The sequence below is a fragment of the Ixodes scapularis genome, unplaced genomic scaffold (genome assembly GCF_016920785.2).
Source record: "Ixodes scapularis isolate PalLabHiFi unplaced genomic scaffold, ASM1692078v2 PGA_scaffold3__209_contigs__length_174095766, whole genome shotgun sequence".
Classification (NCBI taxonomy): domain Eukaryota; kingdom Metazoa; phylum Arthropoda; class Arachnida; order Ixodida; family Ixodidae; genus Ixodes; species Ixodes scapularis.
The window spans coordinates 148,154,793-148,167,652 of record NW_024609868.1 but is presented as its reverse complement, the minus strand read 5'-3'; positions in this window follow the sequence as shown (position 1 = coordinate 148,167,652).

Below are 12,860 nucleotides of genomic sequence, written 5' to 3'. Positions count from 1 at the left end.
TAACTTTAGGTGAAGGGAGAGTGCAACGATATTCAGTTACAATATTTTTCACTTTACACAAGCTTACTGGCACTAATGGGAAAGCGAAGCCTTCAGTACACAGTAAAAGTTTTTACACACTTAAGGGTGTAAATCAGTTTGTACCAGGGCTAACACCCTCATAATGTTCAGGCAAGCACCCTTCATAATGGATGCTTGATAACACCCTTGGGAAAGGGTGCTTGGCATGGCATGGCTTGGCACTTTCTGCCCGCTGGGGTGGCCCAGTGGATGCTGGGCCACCCCAGCCAATCCGGCGCCGGGAGAGTAACACGCGAAGTTTTGGTTATGTGGAGTTCAAGGTAATAAGACGCTCTCTCGACGCTGGATTGGCTGGTAGTGTCCGCCACGCTCGGACGAAGGGTGAAATGAAGTATAGGCCCCAGTGAAAATATTATAAGAATGTGTCCAATACACATACCAGAATGTGTAAATTGTACAAAAATCATATATGGTATTGCATATTTTTATATTTTTATTATGATATGATTTGCAGCTTATCAAGTTTACTGAACACATTTACACTTTTTTTCACTTAGGGGGATAGCCACACCACCACATACGAGGCACGTGATAAAGAATAAGTGAGTTGCACTGAACGCAACTTATAAAGTAATACAAGACAGCTCCTTGTAAGCCAGATCATAACCCCGGGGGCAATAGACCGATTTCACCAGGAGTTGCGCGACGCCACCGCTGCCGCGGTGCATTCTGGTACCTGTGGTTCTCCCCACGGTTCTCCCCGGTTTTCCGGCCGCGTCAATGCACACTGTACGCCGGCCGGCGTTTGGAAATGTTCGGGTTAGCACGAGACTTATACCCGGGTGTTTGCTCATGATTTTCATTGGGTGGCTTCACCTGTTGTATGCCAAGGTGCTACAATAACAGCTCCAGGCAAAAAGGCTTCGGGTATTATGCCTTCCCGAAAGAAAGCGGCATGGCAAAGAAAGGTAAACAGAGCCGAACAGAGCGGCGGGAAAAATAGCATTTTTCGATTTGTTTCGCGATTTGCTTCATACTTTATATCCACCTATTCCACGTCAGCTAAAAAGTATAAGATTGCAGGGCACGAGACACAGAGCATGCCGAAATGTTCCGTACGTTGGAATCTCTCTGAACATTCCCTCCGCAGCGGTCTATCCGTTTGTCTATTTCCACTGCTTTGCTGAGGCCGTTTTTAATACACTTTTTGCTCGCTTCATTTTGGCGGTTGTAACTGTTAATGCGACGACATGTTGCAAGCAACAGTGCTTAAAAAGATCAGGACAATCACTAAAAAAATGGCAGCGATTGCCGATATGCATCACTTGAAATAAAACAACTTTTTTTGAAAGCAGTCTTCATTTTTTTTTTATACAAAACGTGTAAACATTACATAATGCAATATAGAAGTGCAACACTTGCAGCCAAAAATGTAACGAACGAACCTCACCTATTTTGTTGCGGTCTATTAGGCTGGCGTTATACTGATCCATTTTGCATTAGAACCAATCGAGACCGCAGAAATAAGCTTCCGAGGAGTGCGCTGCGAGCGCTGCAAGAAAGAACACGTGGTTTCTTAAAGCTCCTTAGGAATTGGTCGCCCACTGCGGAAATTGCGATCAAATAGAGTCATAAAGTTGCACGGAAGCATATCGAGACCTTCGGACCTTGGTGAGCTGTCTCGCCCGACGTTCCTTTCGACCCTTAATTTTTGGAAAGACCTGCAAGAGCATCGCCTGATAGTTAGGCCTAACGAGAATTCGCCGAGCCATGCTGGCACGCAGCCGATGGAGGCAGCTGTGGTAGGGCACGGCGCTCTCCCGGCTGACCCCCAGCGCGCTGCGTCGCCCACGCCAACAACCATGTCTCAACTATTCCTTACCACGTCCTTGACAACACAAGCCAACATTAAAGGTGACATTCTACCCAGTGCTCTGAGTACTGGCCACCCAACATACACGACTACAGACGGTGGTGACCCTATGGAACTCCGGGCCCCCAGCGGCTCTGGGACCACAGTGAAAAGGACCCATCAAGACCCCATGTTCCAGAAAGACATGGAGAAACTGGAGGAACCAACAAAAAAGGTAAGGGCCACCCCAGGCAATCTCTCCAATCCCTATCTCACCCCTTCCCCCTCACAATCCTACCGTGTTCACATACGCGACATGACATCACTTCAAGCGACATGACATCACTTCGGTGCCAACGAAACGCATTCAACAAGTTATTGACCGCTGCTTGGGCACTACTGGTTACAAAGGGTACGCCGTGTACAAGTCGATTAACTCAATCACCGTACACCTGGCCTCCCTAACAGACTCCCAAAAAATGTGAACATTGACAGTGATACCACTATCAGAAGACCAACAACTGCCAGTAAAGTCGTACTTTGCATCGGGACCTAACATCCAGAAATGCGTTATATACGACATCGACCCGGAAGACACCCCTGAAACCATATGTCATGAATTGACATCCCATTCACACACCATGCTCACTACCCGATTTATGGGAAAGAGTCGCACTTGCCTAGTGACGGTACAAGGCCCCGAGCGTCTTCCTGAGCGCTTCTTCTACTATGGCCGCGTCCTGCACCCGAAACCCTATCTCCCACGGGCAATATTCTGCTATCGGTGCTATAAACAAGGTCACATGCAAGCATTCTGCCCCCAGCGTAATATCGACCCAGAACGGACTACACCACAGGGACAACCGCGATACAGATGCGGCCTCTGTAAATCAGATGACCATGACATGACGGCCCCGAACTGTCCGAAGAAACAGAGGGCCACAGCCCGGTTGCGTCAGACCGTGCGTACGATAGGGCAAACGGTCCCCACTTACAATCGCTATCAGCTGCTTGATAACGCGTCGGAGAGACCACTGGAAGAAAATACATCCGGGTCACAGCAACCCCTATATTCGAGTGTACTCAAACGAAACAAACGTCCGCGAGGGCGGCCCCAACATCATGCAGAAGCTCCACATCAGCCGGAGGGTGACATCAACGCCCAGATAGAAGCACTGTCCAGAGAGCTTGAGCGCCTTCAGAGACAGAAAGAGTTGGTAACCGCACGACGACAAAAAACAGGAGCAACGTTGCCTACATCGTCCGGCGAAGCAAGTGCACAGACTACTGCACCACATCAATCAAAAAAAGCCCCTCAAGTAGTCTGGACAGCCATCCTAGAACCCCTCACAGAGATGACACGACTCATTGAGGACTGTTTGCATCATGTCTAACCCCGTAGTGCGTCCTTCACAAAACGGAATTATACAGTGGAACTGTAGAGGCCTTACCTTTAAAATTGGAGAAATCAAAACGAAACTCCTGTACAACAAGCTACATGAATGGGCTTTTCTTCTCCAAGATCACAATAAACTATGTAATTTATCCAAGTTTATTGGGTACCATCATCCATCTATCCCTGAACAGCGCGTAACCTCAACTATGTCAGCACCGGGAAAAGCAGCAGTATATGTATCGGCTAGAATACCACAAACGTCCATTGATCTTGGAAAATGGTGTAACTGTAACCAAGAAGTTGTCGGTGTGTTCACATGTCCTGTCAAGACACCTGTCATTCTTATATCACTCTACTCTAGACCACGGCGCACTAGAGTCAAACTGGGATGGATACGGCATCTCCGCTCAACGTATCCGGGGGTTCCTATCCTCGTGGGCGGAGACTTCAACGCTCCCCACAGGGAATGGGGATACCAGTACAACACCCGAAGAGGGGATCAAGTTAGGAGTACCATGATGACTCCGCATTCACACTACTCAACCAGCCAGGGTTATCAACCTGCATTGCATCAATGACCGCTAGGACCCATGCCCCCGACCTCACGTGGTGGATTGGCCCTGGAGTACCGCAATGGCGCGCGGAACCAGACACATGGGGCAGTTACCACATGCCAATAAACATCAGCCTTCACAGTACTTGCCTCAAAAAATCCGGCGTCGGGTGACGGTCACGCACTGGGATAAGCTTCGGGAAGTATCGGCCACGATGATCCCTACTGATCCTACGGAGCTCCTTCCAGCTCTGCAACCGCTCCTTCGGAATTTGATCATCACTATGACGGTGGATGAAGACCAACCACAACCAGACCTTACCCTTCTACAGCGATGGGCAAAGCGCCGGCAGGCAGATGTGGCTGCGTCTAGAAACCCAACTACGCCTGGTGGTCGATCTGGTGTCAACCATCTTGCGGCTGAAGCGCGCCGGCACGAAAAACGGCTTTCCAGGCAACGGTGGTATGAGTGGTGTGATAGTCTTGGGACCGGTACTGGAAACAAAGGTCTATGGCGCACATATCACTCCATGGAGCAAGGGGGAAAACCGCCCGACCCAGCTGCGTGTGTTCGTCTCGCACTGCAAACCACACCGAAAGATTTTGCAACTTATGCGGCTCGAACATTCTTCCCCAAATATAAACAGACTTCACCCATTCAATGCCCCGATATTGACGAGTCCGACTCCAACTCCCAGGCAGACATTTCTAGTCCTTTTAACATGGCTGAACGTATTGCGGCGATTGAAACTGCTAAGGAACGCACGACCCCCGGTCGCGATGATGTCCCTACTGAGGTGTTCCAAAACCTAGAAGGTCCGGCTCTTGACACACTCCTAGAGGCAATCAACCAAGTGTGGGAGACAGGAGATATCCCCTCTGACTGGAAACATTCAATTGTTGTCCCTATCCCGAAGCCAGGAAAGACACCCAACAATCTCCAAGCGTTACGACCGATTTCGCTTACACCAACGATTTGCAAGCTTGTAGAGAAGATGCTGGCCGCACGAGTATCCTGGTGGCTCGAAAGATACGGAAAATATCACCCCGCACAAATCGGCTTACGACCGTACTTGGGGACTGAGGAAGGCCTGTCGATTCTAGCGGACGACATCATACAGGTGTCACCCCACAGCCAGGTTGTACACACGGTGGTAGCTTTAGACATTGCCAAAGCGTACGACAATATTGATCACAGAGTCATAATGAGCAACCTTATAGAGCTGGGGCTTCCTCCGCGCGTCACACGATTTGTTTACTCCTTCCTTAGGAACCGAACATTTGCTATAAGGGTGGATGGACAACAAGAAGAATGCTTTACGTCCAAAAGGGGGGTCCCCCAAGGCTCCGTCTTGGCTCCGCTTCTTTTTAACATTGCACTCATACCTCAGGCATGGCAACTCCATCGGGCTCTGGACGTCAAATTTCTCGTCTATGCTGACGACGTCACATTATGGACCACTCACAAGGACCTCTCCAGGCAAGCCAAGCAACTTCAAGAAGCCCTTGACATTCTTCTGAATTATTCACAACGAGCCGAGCTGGAAATTTCTTCGCAAAAATCTAGCTACGTTGTGGTAGCAAACAAGGCGGGACGTAAGAAATTTACCCAGGCCCCCTTTCAACTCTGGCTCGGTGCTATAAAAATACCTCAGACTACGAATGTCCGGATATTGGGCCTGGATATACACCAGTCAAGAAGTGGAAATCAATGGCTCCGAAAGATTAAGCAAACATCTGCCTCCACTCTCCATCTCATTCGACAAATAGCACCGAAAGCGGGTGGTGCCCGTACAGACATTGCTCGACGGCTGGTACGTGCCATCTTGCAACCGCGAATAATTCACCAAGCGCAATTCCATCGACTCACGGCGGCACAGTGGTCACAATTGGAAACCATTAATCGTGACGCAATGCGCGCCATCACGGCGCTACCTCGCATTACTCCAATTCCAACCCTACAAGAACACGCGAGGCTGAACACAATCACGAAACTCATCTCTCAGCGAGAACAGGCAAGGGAAATTAAAAAAAACAGTTTGTACCAGCGGTTGCTGCACTACATGCGCATTTTCAACGTGGCCCCCCGCTGAACGTGCAGTCGGAGCCGATACCCCCATGGAAATTCACCCACATTACCACCAACAAACCGATCATGTTACGACGTCGCGATCAGGGGGGCACACCCTCCCAACGTCCCTGCCCCGAAACCCAACATGACGACCACTGTCAAGTTTACACGGATGCAGCGATCTTCCCAGACGGTGGCCGAGTCTCATTCCTGAGCTCCACACACACATGCATCCAGGGGCATCAGCGATGTACATCTCAGGAAGCCGACCCACTTGTCATGGAACTACAGGCCATTCACGACGCCATACAAGCAGTGACCACCAAGCTGCTGACAATCCGCCATCTTCACATTTTTACAGACTCCTTAGCGGCCATTCGAGAGCTCAAAAAGGTTTCCAAAGCAATGGAACTGTGTCAAAGGATACACACCCTTCACCGCAATACCTCGACCTGCATTAAGGTGTACTGGATTCAAAGTCATGCCACGAACCAATACAACCTTGCAGCTGATCAACCAGGCACACTTTCCATCTGATCCCGATCTCCCTTCCCTCCCCCTCCCGTCTGAACCCCTTTCCCTCCTCCACGCCCGTAAACACTCTCTCCGGCAGGACACACGCGCTCTTATCCCCCCGTGTGTCTGCTCCCTCCCCCGCCATCTCACGAGGGTGGAGGAAGTTGTGCTTCGGAGACTGCGGGCTGGGTTGGCCCTTATACCGGCTGCAACCTGCACATGGAGCTCTCCACCCGGCACATGACGGGCGACATGCCCCAAGTGTCCCCTAGACGCGACGGAAGCGGATGTGCGTCACCTTATATGAACTTGTCCTGGCCTACAGACTGAGCGCACTCGCCTACTTAGAGCTGCAGGTCTCCAACACAGTGCACCCACCACCTACCATAAGTGGCTGCATGACAACCACTATCACAAGACATTGCTTCAATTCATCCATACCACAGGCCTTGTGGCATACATATAAGACATTTATGCCAAAAGGCAACCCCCTACGTAATAAAAAAAAAAAAAAAGCGTCCACCGTCGGGCGATTCTTAAGGCCCGTTCACACTCTTGCGACCGAGTAAGACCGAAAGAGACCAGACCGGTTTTTGAGCCTCTTGCGATTTCTTAGGCCCAACTCAGCTGCAGCGCATCCAGTCTTAAGAAGTCACAAAAGGCTTAAAAACCGGTCTGGTCTCTCTCGGTCGCAAGAGTGTGAACGGCGCTTAAGCGTTCGGAGCTTGCGCAAACCAAATAAGACAGAATAGAAACTGTACACGACAGATCCTCTCCACCCCAAGTTTTCAGCTATCTTGCATGGTCGCTTCTTTTTGACAGATAACAATTATTACGGCGCGTCAGGCATAGCCTTTCTGTTGATCATTTCTTCTTTGTGTGCAGGCTTCTCCCCGCGGTTCATCTGTACCCTGTCGTACAGGCTGACAACCAGAGTGAAACAACTTTTTAGAAAACTATCGCTCACCGAGAAAGTCTATTTAGCTCCTCTTATGTCATTGTTAATTAAACGCTATGCAAAGGACTGAGCAATACCAAGCTTAGTTTTTCACCAACACATTTGATGCTGTTCCGCGGTGCTACACAAAGCCGATGATCCCTCGAATTTTCTTGTTCTTTGCCATTTAACTAGATGTTCAGTTTCTAAGTTCATTGAGACGTCCGAGCAGCCGGAAAGCTCTAATAGTGACGTTGTTGTTTTTCTCCTGCGGCTGCAGTGGAACCACTGCGTGAACGGCAGTGTGCTCACGCGTTCACGAGGAAGCAAACGACAAAGCGATTCTAAAACGAGAAGACGACTGGGACTGCTTTTCTGCGCTTGCTGGCAAACTAAGGAATCACAAACAGCACGATCTTATGAAGTACAGGCATGCACGAAAATCCAAGCTGATACCGGGGCGTTCCAAACGGTTATCTACGATGTATGCGCAGCCGTATGTAGCCGGGAAGCCGGAAAGGGATGACTACAAGTAGCATGGCGCGGCACCACTTCCGGAATGCGCGCGCCTGCGCAGTTCGCTTGGTGACATCGGTCTATTGGGAAGTGCTACGGCGCCCCCCTTTCTCGAACTCTAAGCGAGCAAGCAGTGGCCACAAGCATCGTACTGCACGGCTGAACCATTGTAAGCATCATGGGTTGCCACAAACGAGGCAAAGAGAGCTTTCCTTTTAGGAGATCAAGTGACATGTTTTGTTTGTTTCAGAGGATTGCAAGCAACACGCTTCACTTATCACGTGTCTCTTTATGCGCATCTGATTACTAATTGGAAACAAGGAAGAGGGGGGTGGTCTAGCCCTTGACTGAACCAAAGCAGTAATTCAGTAAGGGATGCTCATTACGTCATAAATTAGAATGTGTTAAATTGAACATTGATTGAACCCTAAGAGACAAATGAAAAATACAACGTATGCCATTTCGTGACATAAAGAATGCTATCTGCAAACTTGTAATGAAAAGTATCACATAATGAACTTGCACTCCACGGCAAAAAAGCAAATGTTTCGGTAGAAGACGCTATCCTCTTGCTCACGTACAAAGAAAATTATAAAGTTCTGGAAGACAACTATGAATAAGGAACTCGTACATCTAAATTCTAAGCATGCCTCGCCTTCAGGAGGTCAGCATAAGTTATCACAGAAAGTGCTTAAAATTTAAAGAAAGAAAAATAAAACATGCCTCTATAAAACCTTCTACCATTCGTTCTGGAAGCAAACTATAAGTGAACCTGATAATACTGACGAGAAAAGTGCATTATAAACTTTTAAGCCAAGGAAAAGCCTCCCCATAGCAACCAGCGTGTTGGAGGGCTTGCATTCGTACTGGATGCTGAGCAGCCAATATGCTGCCAAGGAGATGCACAGCCCCTCTTGTGCATTAAAAACGGGGAACAAGCGCTCGCGATACACAACAAGGTGAAGAAAGACTGCATCGTCCAGCTCCTGCTTGGTGTAGAGGACACATGGGGTCGGTGGGATGTTCTCGCCCTGCGTTAGGTAAAAAGATAAAGTACAATATATTATAATGTAGAAGGCCAACACATGTTTGCTCTCGTCAACTGCTATTATTCGCTGCCATTAAGGTCATGAGCATCAGCCTTCACACAGACATACAGTGCTTATGTTTAAACAAGTAACCGGCGTCTGCAGCAATAAAAACGAATGGGAAATTACAATCGGGCAACATCACGACATGAAAGTATTGCTATATAATCTTAGCGACACTTTTGAGTATCTCTATTTCTGTATCAAGATGCATTTGCGAAATCTATTTGTGTTTCAGTAGTAAAATACTTTTGCGATGTATTATGATACGCTGCTAGACTTATGTATGTTGTTACATTTATTGTTGGAAATGAACTGACAGGTTTGGAGGTAAAAGCAAAATAGAAGCTACGCCCAAAATCCGATGCATCACTGGTTCGTTTTTTTTGCAATGAGAGTGGTTTTTTGCTTTGCTCTCGCATTTCGCTTTTACAGCGGCCGGTTTTCTCTCTGCAGACAGCAGCCTCCCTGTGTACATTTGAGGTTTCTGTTTGGGCAAAAGGATGCACAGCTGAGAAACAATATGTCCAAAAGAGTCAGAAGACAAAAAGCAAGGACGTTTGGGTCGACACACTTTGCCAGGCGGTGTCATCGATCGCCAGCGTTCATTGGGTGCGATAATGGGTTATTAACGGTATCAGCGAACATAGCCAAGGGAAGGCAAGTTTAAAAAAAAGGGACAAACACAGACAGAAGGCGGGGAGCTCAGGTGCTACAATCTATGTCTGCCACGGACGCACCCTTCTCACCACGCCACTCGGCATTATGAACCGTATAGGGCCGCCGACTGACCATAACGGTACATGCTAATATTTGTCCCTTGGCCAATGTTAATTTTTTGCCTCCTCTGCTACACTGAAAAACCCAAAGATGAAGGTTACAGAAAACAGCAAACATAATGTCTCTCCTGTAGCTGTAGAAATTAAGTTTCACTAGCTACATTTTATGTCGAGTCGCTGGCTCCCCCGTCGAACACAAACCGGAGCAGCGGAAATTTAGAGCGCAGCGCGTCGAGCCTGGCGAAGTTGACGGTTGTGGTTATCAACGGTGGAGGGGGGGGGGGGGGTGCACATAAAAAGGTGCTCGTGATAATATATTTCTACAGCTATCTATGAGACATTGTTGAGTTTTAACCTCGCTGCACTCCTTGAATTCGTGACAGACAAAAAGTGTTCTTGACGAAATATAAAACGAGCTGTCTAGGTCAAGAGAAGAGCAATCTCGGAGGCCCTAAAGGTAACCTGCGGCTGCTGGATGACTTCATGTAAACGGACCCAGAATTCACGGGCCTGGAGAGAGGTGCAGAAACTATGTGACATTCAACTGAAAAGTTAATAAGCTCAAATCATTATTCAGTTTAAGCCAAAATTTATGATTCGCACATTCCTATTATTTTAAGTATAAAGCCAAAGGCGAACAAAGTAGTAGTCTGTTGATTTATTTCCGAATAGAATACATTTTCAGTATCAAACTGGATGGTTTGCTTATGTTTTAAAGGTTGCGATAAAAAATGCAATACTTAATTGTGTGAAACGTAAACCATTGTAACAATTATGTGCATGATTATATTCTACAAGTCGTTTTACATGCATACACAACACTCGATTTGAAAGCTAATAGAATGTTTAAAAAAGGCCGTGATCGTCGATGCCTTTTTCACTGCGTGTTCGTGGGACTCGGCGGACATTAGTAAAAGGAATAATTGTCACAGCATGTTGACTAATTGACCATAATCTGTTAGCTTTGTAATTGATGGCTTTATGGACCATGTTGCAACTGCAGTGTTAAAAGCCAGTCAATATGAAAGGCTATACCGATTTAATCCAATCACGAAAAGCAAGCGGCTTGGAGGTATTCATTGTCCAACTTTTGAATTTTTAATGTCGGATGTAAAAACCGCGCTTAGAGTGAGCTCAAGAGTTCGTGCCGCTAATGGCGGGTAGAAGAGTGACATAGTCGTACCGGGTACGTCGTTACTATCTCGACAGTGTGTCCTTAGTGGAAGCATCGGCGTCATACTTCCAGGATAGTGAAGGTGCGTCCGAAGCAATTACGTCCGCACGACATCCTGAGGCCTTCTGAGCGCAAGGTTTTGTTATTGGGCGACAAAAAGGCAGATGTTGAGGATTGAATATCTCAAAATTGTTGCCATTCGCAAATTGTGTCGATTGGGTTAGTCCTTAATATTCACTGCCTTTGAAACTAGAATTGAAAAATATCCCATAAAACCATTATTAAAAATATTATTAAAATTTTGGTTAAATAGTTTTGAATAACATACGGCAAAGGGTTTTCCCCTTATGTAATGTCCTCAGGGCCCCACAAACATACGCTGAAGGCGGCATTCAAGTAACATTCACGCCGTTTTTTTTAAAATTTATTCTGTTTGAATTGAAGTAGAAACGTTTGTACATATGGTATATAAAAATATATTTAAATTCCGGGTGCATGTGCATGCAGCCGTGCACTATCCAACTATAGAGGTCCACTTTTCCTTAAGAAACATTGGATAAAAGTGGACAAGGCCAGTTTTACATAAACCCCTAGCACGGCATGTACCAAGGACCGCCAGAAATGACTGCTCACCTCATAGAACACTCTGTGCGGCTTGAAGACAGCGGCTTGAAGTCTTTGACGATGAGTCTACCCGCTTCGTGCAGCTGGGACCTGCAATAAATTTAATACAGCTTGCCGTATACCACAAAGTAACAACGAAAAGCCAGGAATGCATAAGCCACAGCATGACATGTCCCAAGGACCGCTAAAAAGTCTCACTCGACTCATAGAACACTTCATGCGACGAAACCCCGCATGAAGGACTGATTGAACTTAGTATAAATGTTGCATAAAAATGAGGATCTGTATTCAGCTGTTTAAAAACACGTGATCTATGTAATAATTCTGTGGCCTTATAGAACACTGCTGAACAAATTTTTACTAACGAGAGTGACCACAAGTGTATACTGAAAGAATCAATAACAATGATGAAACCCAGAAATTAGTTGAATGCCTTCCCTGTGTTCTGCCATCGAGTGGAAGAAGTTTCTTGGCCTATATTTTTCATTAGAAGCAGGTGTGATGTCCGTCTGTGTTTTGAAATCTTGATGTTGTGCATGATATTTTTTATTTCCTGTTGAAACCTCAAGGGCTTTCAACAGGAAATAAAAAATATCATGCACAACATCAAGATTTTAGATTTCCTGTTGTTTGTTTAATCAGATTTACCCAGATGTTAGTAGGTTGCTTCTTTGCGTTTACTGTTTTTGGGTATGTTAGGAGTTGTGAACAGTATTATGCTGTAAGGTCCAGGAAGGAATTCTCTTCGTAAAGTGGTGGTAAGCAGACGAGAAATTGTACAGAGTGACTTCATGTCTTCCCCTGTTTCCTGTTTTGGGTCACCTATTCGTTTTTCGTCCATTAAAACTTAGCTGTGATGGGCACTTCTCTACGTTTGTATTATCTTCCTGAGAACGGGTCTTGAATAAGTTATTCGTGTTTAGCCTGTATAGCTACCTTGTACCCTCGTTTTTTTATTTTTGTTCATTAATGAATGATTAGGATTCAACTGCAAGCACAGTGTTAATGCATATTAATAAATAGCCGCATACTTTTATTGAAGCTAGTCAATAAAAGCATGCTGCTATTATGTACCAACAAATTCAAGCATCAGAACCAGTTGGTAGCCAATCATTAAAAAGAAAGCATGAAGAATATGGGAGCAGAGGATACCAACACAACACAGCGCTGTGTTGATCTCCCCCTTCTTGTCCGTGCCCTTCACATTCCATGTTTTTAATAATACATCTTTCAATAATTTTCTGCTTGGCATCATCTGTATAGGGGCTCACTGGAACGACCCACCTGCCATTGCATTCACTTTAGGGCAGCTCCCCCTTCCTCATGGTGCCAT